The following is a 15,815-nucleotide window of genomic DNA, read 5'->3' as shown; positions in this document are numbered from 1 at the left end:
AATTTTCGAAATTAAAAGTGGCATATATATATATATATATATATATATATTTAAAAACTCAAGCGTCTTAAATTATTAGGAATTATCCCTTTTGGAAAATCAAAAAATTTCGTTTTTCAATATTTGTTTACATTATATAGAATTGATTTTTTTTCGAATCCTTCATTCTCTAAATATTTTACGAATTATAAATATTATAAATATTATAAGAACGAATGAAATTCATTGAACAAATGAAGGATCCTAGCATTAACACTAAATCACTATGTTCTGTGAAAACGAGCCAAATGTAATAGCGCAGAACCTGTTCTTTCCCCGACAATACTGCTCATCTTTTCTTCACGTTCGACAAGTTTTATGAATAGCGTGCGCTGTCTATTTATATCTTTAGTCTATGACTCCGACCTATATATCGACGTGTTCCATTGAAAATTGGTATATACGCCATATGGACCATGGAAAAATGTAAAATGCAATAAAAAAGCATCGCTTTCCACCTGGTGGTAGAAAATTCAACTTTTCTTTATTTCACGAGTGTCTCTTCTATGGTATCTCAAGATATTCTAAAATATTGGTTATATTCGAATAAGGTGTTTTTGAGGAAAAACTACTCGCACATGACGGGAATTTTAATTATAATCACAGTGTACTTACGATGGTAGAAACTGTACTGGAAATATATAATCACGATAAAAAATGATTGTTTGACACATAGCTACTATAAATGTATGTTCATACATTTTTTAACTCGTTGCAGTGACTCGCATGAGCATGATCCTTTTCTACGAGCAAACCAGCGTCTTGGAAATCGGCCCGGTCAGCACTTTCATCGATAATCTCCGAATCGGATTCGATCTCAAGAAATTCGTGAAGCAGAAATTCGAAAACCTTGTCGAACCACCCGTCGCTGGCAATTTCTTATTCTCCGTGCACGTCTAGATTTATGACGAAAATAAGGCGAACATGTGTAGAGAAGGGCAAATGTGAATAAAATTTTTTTGTGCTGACGTTGCTTCTTGCGACAGAGCCTGGGTGTCTCGCGGTTTCTCCAGTTTCTCCTATTACTTGTGGTGTCATCATATGAAATTTATTCATAGGAACAGAGAAGCAAAAATTTGAATGCTAACTTTAAGAAAATGTGTTGTAAATTATTGAAAATTCATTTGAATTAATTGCGTGCGATTTCTGTGTGTTTAATTCACGTAACATTTATTTATAACTAATTTTTGATGAGACTGAATAAAAAATAAAATTTACGGTTTTTTTTCGTATGTTTTCCTTCTTCGGATTATTCTAAAACTCCCGTTGTAATAATCAAATGAAATAGATCTAACACGTATGTACGGCAGCTCATAATTTTTGTTTTATTTTCAACTACATAGGGACTTTTCGTAATATCAGGTGAGCTAAACCTTGAGTTAAACCTATGGAGTGACAATTTTTAAGTTAATATGGTTAAGGCCGGTATTACACCATAAAAGTTTGATAAAAGTCCTACTATAAAACTTGAAAAATGCAGCCAATAAGGTCAACGATTGCATTTTCTAGAATGTAACCAATAACCTTACTGGTTTTATAAAATGGATTTTATCACACTTTTATAGTGTAGGCCTAATTGAGGATTAGATATGCTTAAAAAATAAAATGTAATTCAACGCATTACGACGTACGATATGAAAACAGTGAAACGACCATAAGACGAAAGTGTCGCCATTTATATAAACTTATTTGCACTAAAGAGTTATTTTCTCACCTGCACCAAATTTATCGTGTTTAATACAAGTTACAAATATGAACAAAGTGTGTGGTGTATGCGAAGGTGTAGTCATTGATGAAACTGAATTCTTTCACTGTATACAGTGCGAAGAGCTTATACATCCGGTGTGTGATGGAACAACGGAATCAACATTTCGAAAAATGTCGAAGAAAAAAAAAGCGAATACGTTTGCAGACAATGTAACCAGAAACAACAAACAGATCAAGAAGCTATAGAACCAACTGCCGAAAATATCACGTTAGTAGGGATGGAAAAAATCGTTAGAAGAGTGAAACAGGAAATGAAAAATATCTTTGAGGCTGCCATAAATAATGTGATTCAACAACAAAATTCCCTAACAACAGAGATTCGAGAGGTTGTAAAAGCAATAGAATTCAGTTCTAAACAGATGGAGGAATTTGGAGGAAAGATAGAAAATATGAAGCTGCTAGTGGAACAAGTACACAAGGAAAATGAAAAAATAAAACTTCAAAACACAAATCTCAAGCAGGAGGTGACAGAACTGAAATGTAGAATAAATGACTTGGAAACACGAAGTAGAATAAACAATATAGAAGTTAGTGGGATCCCCGAGATGAAAAATGAGAATATTAAAATATAGAAGAAATAATAGAAGCAGTACGAACACAACTGGAGATTCAAGAAACAACTGAAATAGAAGTAGCACATAGAGTCCCGACAAGAAACAAATATAGACCAAAACCTATAATAGTAAGATTTCAAAGAGAAAGATCAAAAAATATTTGGCTACAAAAAGCTAAAGCAAAAGGTGAAAATCTTACAGCTGATATTCAAACAACTGATTTACAACTGAATTCAAACAACTGATTTACAACTGAATTCAAACAACTGATTTACAACTGAATTCAAACAACTGATTTACAACTGAATTCAAACAACTGATTTACAACTGAATTCAAACAACTGATTTACAACTGAATTCAAACAACTGATTTACAACTGAATTCAAACAACTGATTTACAACTGAATTCAAACTTTCAGGATAATAGAATATATGTAAATGAACACCTTTCACAGGAAAACAAAAAATTGTTTTATATGATGAGACAAACAAAAGACAGAATTGATTACAGATATGCTTGGGTGAAGGAAGGCAAACTGTTCTTTCGGAAAGATGATACTTCTAAAATAATAAGAATAATTACTGAAGACCAACTACAAAAACTTGAGTCAAATGCTGATGTCCACAGAAATGGAAGACTTTGAGAACTCAACACAGACCCCATATCCGCTGGAGGAACTAGATGAAGTAATAAAATTTCTCAGTACACCCAAGGGAGAAAGTAAATCATTGACATTTCTAATTTTGAACATTCAAAGCTTAAGAAATAATTTTGACAATTTTTTAATATTCCTTAGAACTCTAAACAAACCAATTGATGTGATATGTTTAACTGAAATTTGGATTGAAAATGATGAAAAATTTAATTATAAAATCACAAATTACGAAGGTATAAATGAATATTATTCATATATCAATTGTAGAACATACAATAGATCAGGAGGTGTAATAATCTATATAAGAAATGATATTGTATCGATACAAAAAAAGGAGCAAACTTAAATTCCGCTGAGGATTTACACATAAACTTTCCAGATTACAATATACACTGGTGTAAGAAATTAAGAGAATTTGCAGACTTGGTCGATTATCTCTAGAACTACTGTACCGCTTTTAATGAAATTTGATATGTACACACATTGATACAATACAAAACAAATAACCATTCAATCATTGTAATACACACGCATGATCGTGCGTAACACTCGTTGGAGTCGGAAGGTACGAAACAGCGGTTGCAGAATAAACAAAAAAAATGGGTTAATAGGGCTGCCCTCTTACAGATATACAGGTCTTACATTGCTTAATGTGGTGCCCTGATATAGTGGTGCATTGTTTTTTGTGGTGCCCTTAATATAAGGCTGCACAACTTATTGTGCTGCATTGTTTATTGCACCGAATCGTCGATGGTGTTGCATTGCATATTATGCTGTATTGCTTATTGTGGTGCATTGCGCATTGCAGCGCATCGCGTGATATATTGCTTACTTTAACACAGTACATTTTTGCGTATATTATGGTGCTTCGCTTATTACGGAACATTGCGTATTGTGGGTGCATTACGGTTTATGCTGTATTGCGGGGCACTGTAAATAGCTATTACATTGCTATTTTTGGTGCATTGCGTATTGTAATGCATCGCGCGCGGTATTGCTTGTTATGGTGCTTTGCTTATGTGATGCATCGCGTATTGTACTGTATTGTATATAGTTATATGTATTGTGGTGCATCGCGTGTTGTATTGCTTATTTTGGTGCATTGCTGATTGTGGTGCGTTGCTAATTGTTATGCATTATAGTGTATCGCGTACTGTATTTCTCATTGCAATGCAGTGCTTACTGCGTATTGTGGCGCATTGCGTATTGGGCTGTATTGCTTATTGTGGTGTACTGCAAATAGCTGTGCATCACTGATTAGAGTGCATTGCTGATTATAGAGTATCGCTTGCATATTGTATTTCAGTTGTTATGGCGTATTGTGGTGCTTATTGCGATGTATAGTGCTTTATTGCGTATTGAGCTGTATTGCTCATTATGATGTGTATTGCGTATTGTTATGCATTACGTGTTGTAGTGCATCGCGTATTGCTTATTACAATGCAGTACGTATTGCGGGTATTGCACCAATTGTGGTGTATTGCGTTTTGTGCTACATTGCGTGTTGTACGTACATCGTGTGCTGTATTGCTTATTATAATGTCGTGCCTACTGCTTATTGTGGTGCACTGCAATATGGTGAATGTGGTGCATTGCGTATTATTATGCATCAATGCAGTATGCGCATTGTATGGTGCATTACGTATTGTGGTGTACCGCTGATTGTGTTACATTGCGTATTGTGGTGCACCGCTGATTGTGGTGCATTGCGTATTATATGCATTACGTAGTACATCATGTTCCGTATTGCTTATTATAATGCCGTGTCTACTGCTTATTGTGCTGTAGGCCTTATTGTAGTGCACTACAATATGGTGCATTGCTGATAGTGGTGCATTGCGTATTGTTATGAATCACGTATTGTAGTGCATTGCATGCTGTATTGCTTATTATAATGCAGTGCTTATTCCGTATTGTGGTACATTGTGTATTGTGCTGTATTGCTTATTGCAATACATTGCTTATTGTGCTGTATTGCTTAATCTAATACAGTGGGTATTGCTATTGTGCTGTATTACTTATTGTGGTGCACTGCCAATACAATGTTGATTTTAGTGCATCGCATGTGTATTGCTTATTATAATGCAGTCCGATGCAGTCTGTATTGCGTATTGTGGTAAATTGGTTTTTTTTTGGAGCTCCGTAGGCCTACTTCGCGGGTAAATGTTGTGCGCTTATTTCCTTCTGATGTTCATCACACGTGTGTGCAGTGTAATGAGCGTTTAATAATTATTTCATTTGAAGCTGATTGTTTTGGCAGGGATGCACTTGGGATGTATATGGTTGGATATAAAAAATTGTGCACTTACGAACTGCTGGTCACGGAACATGTGACTTGTTGTGTTTCAGGGATGAATTCACGTAAAGGCCCCAATATATGGCAGGTGATAATGCTGAGTGCAAGAAACGCGTCACACTCGTGGATATTTAAACTATTGCTAGTCTTAGCAGGTGTCGAGCCGAACCCAGGTCCTCGTCCGCACACGGCGCAACAATCAAATAAAGGTAAGAACGAAACAGAAAATGGAGATGAAGCAACGCTGGCCAATATTTTCAAGCCTCGCAAAAACTTGGTCAGATCACCGTCCGAATCTGATATGCAGAGTAAGCGACTAAAGGCGATTTCTCTAACCCCGCCGAGTTCTGAGGGTGCAAGTTACCGATTTGATGATGCAGCTAAAACATCAGAACTGCTGCTTGAAGTAAAATCACTTATTATGCAAAACGGATCCGCAATTCATGAGCTCAGCTGCAAGGTTGATAAATTTGAATCCCGGTTAATAGAATTGGATGAAAAAATGATTGTCGCTACGCAAGACAGAAAAACTCTGAAAGCGGAAAACGCCGCCTTGAAATCACAGATCAACTCTCTCAATAACCACCTTGATGTTGCCGAAAACTATTCTCGCAAAAACAATCTAATTGTTTGTACACGGGCTGAAAATATACTCAAATAGCCCCACTGATGCATGCATCTCGGTTTTTAGGGAATACATCGATAAAAGCCTAAACATAAACAACGCCGATTCCATTCTAATTGACACTGCCCACCCACTTCAAAGAGGTAACTAAAACAGTGGGCCACTGATCGTAAAGCTGGTATGTCGAGAGGATAGAAACCGTATCTTACGAGCTTTTCGCGATCTAAGAAAAAATGAAGCATCGGCAAGTAGAGATGACAACAAACAAAAAATATCAATCACAGAGGACTATTGCTTCAACACAAGAATGATCCGTCAGCAGCTCATCCAAGCCATGAGGACGGCGATCCAGGAGGGCAAGCAGGTGCAACTCAAGACGGATACGCTCCGAATCCGAAACACTTGGTTCACGTACGACATGATCTCGCGTCGTCTTGTGGAACTCAAAAGTGTAACTAATCAAACCCGGAACGCAGTGTGAAAAACAGTGGGTCCGAACTCGATTCCGTCATCTTGTGACAGTGTTACACCGGAATCACCTCATCGTCCGCCACACGAACTCACACCTGGACTTCTCGATACAAATTATAAACGTTTTTTGTTTTGGAATATATGTGGTCTTGGCTCTAAACTATCTAACATGGAATTTGCCAACCGTCTTACCAGGTACGATTTTTTCGCATTATGTGAAACATGGGCGTATAGAGAATTTTCCTCCCCTGGATTATGGACAAAATTTAACTTAATCACTGTTAAAGCTAAAAAGTCGAAACACGGCCGCCCCTATGGAGGTCTACTGATGGCCCTTAATAAGAGTCTGGGGTCCCCAGAGATCTTATTCAAAAATGATTTTTCAATTTTTGTTAAATTAAGTAACAATAATCTTCTACGTAAACCGTTAATAATTTGTTTAGTACATATTCCACCATATAGCAATAATGACAACCACTTTTCAGATGTACTGGTTTTTTGTGAGGATATATCTTTATCAGGAGCTGATCTTTTGGTAGGGGGAGACCTGAATGCAAGATGCGGATCTCAGATATCTTGGTCTACTACCGTGAGACAACCAGGCATCAGGAGGTGCCTAGATGAAAAAATAAATAAGCGAGGCAGAATGCTATTCATAGTTGCTTACGAAACAATTGGATACTGTGTAACGGAAATTTTCATGGGGATAGGGAAGGAAGAGTGACATATTCGTCTGGGAACGGATATACCGTTATCGACTTCGTATTCGCAGGTGAAGAATTTATCCGTAACGAAATTGCCGACTTCGAAGTACTAGACTGGATAGAATCGGATCACTTTCCTCTACAGCTCAGTATGCTAAAAGGCGATAGCATAAAGACGACAGGTAACACAAATGGAGTTAAGAAATTAAAAAAGTTGGATCCCGGCGAATGCCCTACAGTTCAAATTGAAACTAAATAATGACAACACTGAGTATAACGGCTCCGTCGACATTCTAAACGAAAACATAACACAAACATTTGGTTGTTGTGCCGCGGAATGTGGCCTGATAGTTAGGAAAAAACCTCGCTCGTATTTACGGGCTAAATGGTTCGATACCGATTGCACTCTGGCTAGACGAGCCCTCCATAGAGAAATCTGCGATTTTAGAAAAAATCCACAATTATACAGCACTACAAGAGACCAAGAATCAATTAAAAAATATTTGTAGATCCAAAAAAATAGCCTTCTATCGAAATCTACGAGAAAAATTATCCTTCGCCAAAGGCAAAGAATTCTGGACATCGATCAATAGTTTCCGAAAATTTAAAAATATAAGAGCTAATATAACCACGGATCAATGGTACAATCATTTCAAGGCAATTTTCTCGCGTGAAACAGTTGAAACTATTTCACATACACTAACCGTTTACCAATATGACCCTTCCCTAGACGCGAATATATCTAAGCATAGAACTGAAGAATGTTATCCGTAAATTAAAACCAAATAAATCACCGGGCAGTGATGGGTTACTGAATGAATTTTTGATCAATTCCTCTGATATAATCTTGGAAAAAATTCTTCTGCTCTTTAACAATGTGATCTCATCTGGTGAGTGTCCGGCTGTATGGAGCGAAGTAATCGTCGCACCTATTTTCAAGAAAGGGGATAGGGACCACTCTGCTAATTACAGACCTGTATCACTTTTAAATCTAATGGAACGGATCTTTTCTTCAGTTCTTGCCAAGAGATTGGAACAATGGGCTGACCGGAGAGAAATATTACCAGAAAACCGAAATGCTTTCAGGAAAGGAAGGGGATGCCTCGATCACATCTTCACCTTAAACGCTCTTATACAATTACACACTCGCCGCGAAAAAGGAAAACTATATACATATTTTATTGATCTGTCCCAGGCATTCGATTCTGTAGACCGCTCTCTGCTATGGAGCAAACTCCATGAACTGGGATTAAGTACCAAAATTCTGACAATTTTCCGCAATCTCTTTGGCAATGCCAAAGCCAGGATAAGAACAACAGAAGGACTAACAAATCACATTAGTATAACTAACGGAGTGTTACAGGGAGATCCACGCTCCCCACTTATTTTCGCCTTATTCCTAGCAGACCTGGATGACACCTTCAACTCTGAATTTACTGGTGTTTCCATTGATCACACAAATCAATTGCATAGCCTCATTTACGCGGATGATATAGTACTTTTTTTCAGAACATTCAATATCTCTTCAGAAAAAAATCGATAGACTCGCGACATATTTCGACAAACATAAGCTACTTGTAAATCTCAATAAAACAAAAATTCTGATCTTTAGAAAGGGCGGAAAAATAGCTAGTGGCGATCGCTTCACATGGAAGGGACGGAATATAGAAATTGTAAACGAATACAACTATCTGGGTACAATTTTTTCCAACACCGGAAAAACAGTAATCGCACTATAGCTAAGGCCAAAACTGCCACCGGAAAAGTTATCCAAATCTTGAGCAAATCCGGTAATGCATCTATACCCACAGCCTTCAAACTCTTTGATTCCATGGTGAGCTCCCTCCGTCATGACTTACGCCTCTCCAATCTGGGCCCTAGATTACTTTCTAGATATTGAAAAGACGCAGAATAATTTTTTGCGCAAACTTTTTGCAACTTGACACGATCAAATTACTAAACCTGTTAAATTGAACTGTTCTGTATTGCTGATACGATGTTGACCTATGTTTTGACCAACCATTTGCACGGGTTTGGCCCCATAAGCGAAATCAAATGATTGATTGTGGTAAATTGCTTATGCGATGTTTCGCTGATTGCAGTGCATTGCTGATTTTGCTGGTTGTTGATTTGTACTGTTATACATTATGTACTGTAGTGAATAACGTGCTGCATTGCTTATTGTAATGCAGTTCTTATTGCGTATTGAGGTGCATTGCGTATTATTCTGCTTTGCTTGATGCGATACATCGCGTTTGCGTATTGTGGTGGATTGCATATTATACTGTATTGCTTATTGTGGTGCATTACTGATTGTAATGCATTGCGTATTGTAGTGCATCGCATGCTGTATTGCTTATTTTAATGAGTGCTTATTGCATATTGGGGTGTATTGCTTATTTCGGCGTACTGCGAATAGTGGTGTTTTCCATATTGTAGTGCATCGCATGCTGTATTGCTTATTGCAACGTAGTGCTCATTGTGGTGCATTGCGTATTATTGTGTTTTGTTCAATGCGATACATTGCGTATTATTGTGTTTTGTTCAATGCGATACATTGCGTATTATTGTGTTTTGTTCAATGCGATACATTGCGTATTATTGTGTTTTGTTCAATGCGATACATTGCGTATTATTGTATTTTGTTCAATGCGATACATTGCGTACGGTGGTGCATTGCATATTGTGCTGTATTGCTTATTGTAACGCAGTGCTTACGGTGTATTGTGGTACATATTATGGTACTTTGCCTATTGCGATGCATCGCGTATTGCGCTGTATTGCGTATTGCGGTGCATTCCTTATCATCATACACTACTTATTTTGCAGTATTGCTGATGCTGGTGCATTGCATATAGTGGTGAATTGCTTATTGCTGCATTGCCGATGTGGTGGTACATTGCGTTTTGTGCTGTATTGTGGTGCACTGCATATAGTGGTGGATTGAGTATTGTGCTTTATTGCCGATAGTGGTGCTTCGCGTGTTGTGATGCACCGTATATAGTGAATCACTACTTAATTTGCTGTATTGCTGATATGGTGGTGCATTTCATATAGTGGTGCATTACTTATTGTGCTGTATTGCCTATCGTGGTGTATCACGTATGTATTGCGGTGCATCGAGTATTCTGTTGTATTTACGATGGCAGTGCATTGCTTATCGAAATCAGAATGGGAAACTGGCAATGAATAACTTTTTCGCAGGCATTTGCAGTGCCTGAGGAATCTTTTTCTTTATAATTAAAGAAGATGTGACGAGTAGTTAGCTCCATTGGAGGAGTTGGGGGGGAGGGGGGTGTTACTTCTCTGCACGTTACATTCACCGGCCTTCAAACATGATTTCACGTATATCAAGACTCTACAGCCCCCTCCCCTTTAATATCCGATCTATTTCTTAAAAAAGTATCGTAACCTGAGATGTGTAAGAAAAATTTTATCTTCATCGTTTGCGCAAGATCATGTAATGGCTATAAGGTCCGGACCCTCCCCATCGTAGTTTCTAAACAAATCTTTTTTATTACTCAAGCTCGTGGCATTTATTAGCACACATTTTAATTTGTCCTGTGATTTAGTGTCAATCGAGAAGCCATCGATTGACGAATATATACGTTATTGTATTATTTGGGGGTTCCTTAAAACATGGTGGGGGGGGGGGATGCGTTTGCAAATGCCCACGCTGCCCATGTGGAAATCGGGCCCTGGTCTCATCGCAGAAATTGTTGGAATTATCGCAAGTTGCGGTCTTTGTGGAGTGTACGCAAAAAAAAAATTGTTTTTCTTTTTTTTCGTTCCCTTTCTGCTGCAGATGTGAGAGTCGAATACAGGGTGTCCTGTAAGTGTTAGCACGGCCTTTATCTCGTCAACCGTCAGTCGTAGAGGTATGATTCCAATTTTAAAAAATGCTCAAAAGGCGTTCAAAAATAACCCTGTACCAGTTTTGACAGTGAAAATACAGTGTCTCACACAATAAAAAAAAAATCTTAATTTTTATACAGTGTCCCCCTTTTCTCCAACTTCCAATCAGAAAATTGTTGCCCTGTCTTTCAACAAAAAAAGTTTCCAAGTGCAGTATTCGATGAGATATTTAAATTTAAAAAACGGAGGAAAGTTGGGAAAGAAATGCATAAATGAGGGAAAGGATCGTTGTCCGTCAGTTTTCGCTCTTCTTTCATAACTTTTTCCAATTTCTAAATTCAAATATCTTAGCGGATATTGAACTTGGAAACATGGAATTTTTTCTGCTGGTATCAAGAGATACAAGGCAACAACATTTTAGCTGGAAGTTGAAGGACAAGGGGGACGATGTAAAAGTGTGTGTGTGTGTGTGCGTGCGTGCGCGTGCGCGTAAAATTCTCGAGAATATTCTCTGGTAGGACTACTATTATAAATAACTTGAGAATATTCTTACAAGTTCTTGATGAGAATATTCTCCTGTTTTATTTATGATATAGTTACGTGTAATATCCTTGATAATATTCTCTGGAAGGACTACTTTCATAAATTACTGGGGAATACTCTTATAGAAAATAATAAGAATTATTCTGAAGTTATTAATAATAGTCCTTCCAGAGAATATTCTCCTCGATGAGAATATTCTTCAGTTACCGAATTCTTTCCAAAGTATTATCAAGAATATCTGTAACAACGTGTATTATAATAAATAATCTCGATAATAATAATTAATTTGAGAATAATTTAATAACTTGAGAATAATTTAATAACTTGAGAATAATTTAATAACTTGAGAATAATTTAATAACTTGAGAATAATTTAATAACTTGATAATAATTTAATAACTTGAGAATAATTTAATAACTTGAGAATAATTTAATAACTTGAGAATAATTTAATAACTTGAGAATAATAATTATTTTTGATAAGAATATAATAGTAGTCCTTTGAGAGAATATTCTGTGTTCCCGTCTCTCTTCCCGTCAAGAAGATGGGTACATTGAAGTTTGTAAACACCACAATATTAAAGTTTGAAAGCAAGAAAATTAAACCAACATGGCTGAATTGCACAACTTTTAAAGAAATGTGAGTGATACAGAATATTTAAGTGTATGTGCATTGAAGAAAACAACAGTTCTGTATCTTCTCAGAATGAAAGTGATTGTATAAGAATAGCTTGCTTTATCAATCAACTCTGGGTCAATTTCTTTTGTTTTGAACTTCTGAAAACTTATCTAATTTTAAAATAATTTTTTAATGTTTTAATATGAAGGTTTCTAATAACCAAACTTTTAAAACCTCTCGTCATGACTCGGAGAATATTCTCGAACTAAAAGTTGTCATTGGGGATGATTATACCAAAAATTGTTTTGTTTTAAATGTTTCAGTCAATGAAAATTGATTTACATTTAACAAAATTAGTAAAAATGAATATTCTCGATTATTCTCCAATTTTTACATCCAGGAGAATATTCTCAGAACATTCTTGTTGTGCGAGAATATACCTCACATCTCTATGTGTGCGTGTGTGTGTACAGGGTAATTTTCGAACGTCCTTCGAACTTTTTTTTTTAAAATTAAAATCATAACTTTACGACACACGGTTGATGAGATAAAGACCACGTCAGAACTTACAGGACACCCTGTATATAGATGTGTTAAGTGCTTTCATCTTGTGATTGTGATGATTATTGTGTAACCTGCGTTTCTGAGATGAACGTATTGAATAAATATCACGTATTTTACATTTACGCTTGTGCTGCTTTTGAGTCTCTTACAAACACGCATGCGTTGGTGACAGAGCGTGGTTCATTTAATTAGAACGAGACTTGTACAAGAAACGGATTGAATTTGAGGAGTTGCAAAATCTTGCCGGTTGTTCGAAACGAACTTTATAATGATAGGACTCTGCCTTCGTTAATTCTTGGCTTGGGTGGTAGTAATAAAACTAGATGGTGGGTTATAAAACTAGAAGCAGCATTGAATATCAAAAGCCTATCAGCATATTTGAAAGAGCATCAACCTGGTGCTGCAGATCCGGTTTTATCCGAGTGGAAGCAAAAGAATGACGAAACTGTCGTCTACTATCCCTGGCCGCTGAATAGGTTCTGCGGTATGCTCATTATGAAATCGCCAAAAATGTGTAACTAAAATTCGTGAGTAAATTTTCTTTGGAATTTGCGAGTTCAAGCGTAGAGTTTACATGTCCGAAATTTCAGAACGATTCGTCCAGCATTTTTCTGGAAATTTGAGAAAATCTCTAAGTGGGCGCAGACACTTATGACTATAAAACGGATATGCAACAGAGAAAACTGTATGTTTGTAGTTCATTTTACCAGTGCCACTCTAAGTCAGGCCTGTGCTTATTAGTTTCGACAATACCGGCATTGTATTGGTTTGAGTATTATGTTGCCAGTATGAGCTCGTATAATGTAAGGTTATGGCTAAAAAAAAGGCATCATGTGCGGATCTGAAATCCGTGGTCCTTGATACAGTCTTTTCTTCTCAACCTAGGATATTTCCTAAAAGACCACGAGGTAAAAGCAGTACAGCGGTAGCCTTCGTCGTTCACAACAGCGGCAGCTGTACAGAAAAGTAATCATCCACCAAAACAATGCAGGATTATTTTTTTTTTCTGCATTGAATTGCGTTTTAACATAGTTTGTATGAATGCGCAATACGTGCAATAAATTTTGTCAAATATCATCGTTAACCCCAACGGCAGCAGAAGATAAAATCGACTAATATTTCCGGTAAAGCCTGGACAGCGAACGATTTGATAAAAAGGAAGACGGAGTGAGTACTGGCAAAGCCTCCTAGAACTACCTGGGGGGGAGGGGGGAGATACTACTTTCTCCAAGTAGTATCCAGCTTTGGTACTGGTCAACTGAACCATTCGCAACTGCTGCGATTTATCTACCGTCGTTTGTAGATAATATCATTAAATTGAATTTGACAAGTCGTACCTTGTTTCTTTTTTAGTTATATAAGTACATATATTTAAAGACAATTGGCTACGTTCAGATGATGATTCTTTGAAATTGTGGAAAATGTTTTTATAAATTCATTTGGAAGAATGTTTTACACAGAATACAAAACTATTTTATCCTTGTACATGCAAATAAGTAACAACAAAGTGATGGCTGATTTAAATCATTTGCAAAAATGGTTTCGAAGGCAACAAACAATTTTCAAACGCGTTTTTTGAAGATTTATTTTTTCGTTACTTTTTTTCACGCGAAACCGAATTTTTCAAAAAAAACTATGAAAAATATTATAAAATTTTGCGACAGCGTTACAGATAAAGTTAGCTGTGCATTCATTTTATTTATTTGTACAATATTGTTGGCTTCAAGGCCTATACAAGAGGACGCGGTAGATTATACGTATGCTTTGAAACATTGGACAAGGAATCGGAGATCGTGAGGGAGTTAACAATAGTAGAGGGGAGTTTGTTCCATTCAACTATGGCATTGGGAAAGAAACTGTTTGAAATTCAATCTGTAGAGGCAAAAATAGGTTTTAATTTTTTGGGGGTGGTCAAGTCTATTGGAAACATAGGAAGGGCTCGACAAAATACCGGACGTATCGAAATTTAAATGACCATGAATAATCTTGTAAAGCATGGCTAAGCGGGAGATAAGTCGGTGAGTAGCGAATGGGTGGAGATTAAGTTTGAGATCGGAAACTGAACGAAAAGATGACCAGCAGTCGTGAATAAAGCGGGCGGATTTATTTTGGATAGGTTCAAGTTTGTCGATGTTACTAGAGGTGTGGGGGTCCCAGACCTCTGCTGCATAAGAAAGAACGGGAGAAATATAAGTTTGGTAGCAGAGAAGTCGGACGTCACGAGTAGAATGTTTGAGGTTGCGGCGAAGAAAAAAAAGTTTGTTGAGGCATTTCTGGTAGACATAATCGATATGATTATTCCAACGGAGATCAGCAGAGATAATGACTCCCAGATATTTGAATTGAGAAACTTGGGATATGGTTATGTTATTGATCGAGTATGAAAATTCGAGGGGAAGAGTTTTACGTGTAGCTCTCATGAAAACTGTTTTAGATAGGTTAATAGGCATGTGCCAACATGAGCACCAATCAGAGATGGAAACAAGATTGCATTGGAGAATTTCTTGATCAGATCTGTCATTAATTGCGCGGTAGATTACACAATCATCGGCAAAAAAATCTAGTGGTGCAGTTGAGGGTTTCAGGGAGGTCGTTTATATAAATTAAAAACAGTAAAGGCGAGAGAACCGCTCCTTGAGGAGTACCTGAATTTACAGTGGAAAAAAGTGAATCATGATCTTTGAAATGAACGAATTGTTTACGATTTTTTAGTTTCTAACCATTTGAGCAATTCTACATTAAGACCAAGATTTGAAAATTTAAGAAGGAGTCTGTTGTGAGGAACTTTATCATAGGCTTTATAGAAATCCAAGAAGATGATATCAGTATGTACCTTCCCGTCAATGGCTTTGGTAAGGTCATGGATGAAAAGGGACAGTTGGGATGTAGTAGAAAGAGATCGTCTGAAGCCGTGTTGGTTGGGAAAGAAAAAGTTAATGGAGTCTAAATGAGCGTGGATTTCCTTTGCTATAATATGTTCGAAAATCTTACAACGGGATGAAGTAATAGATATTGGTCTGAAGTTAAGGGGGGGGGGGGTCGGAGAGGGGACCGGTTTTGTGAATGGGAATAATTTTATTGATTTTCCAATCGGTGGGGAGAATATCGGTATTTAGTGAGA

This window comes from Pholcus phalangioides, unplaced genomic scaffold (assembly GCF_987345545.1).
Source record: "Pholcus phalangioides strain wild (caught in Gottingen) unplaced genomic scaffold, Ppha-v1.0 ptg000008l_1, whole genome shotgun sequence".
NCBI lineage: Eukaryota > Metazoa > Arthropoda > Arachnida > Araneae > Pholcidae > Pholcus > Pholcus phalangioides.
This window is presented reverse-complemented; position numbering follows the sequence as displayed.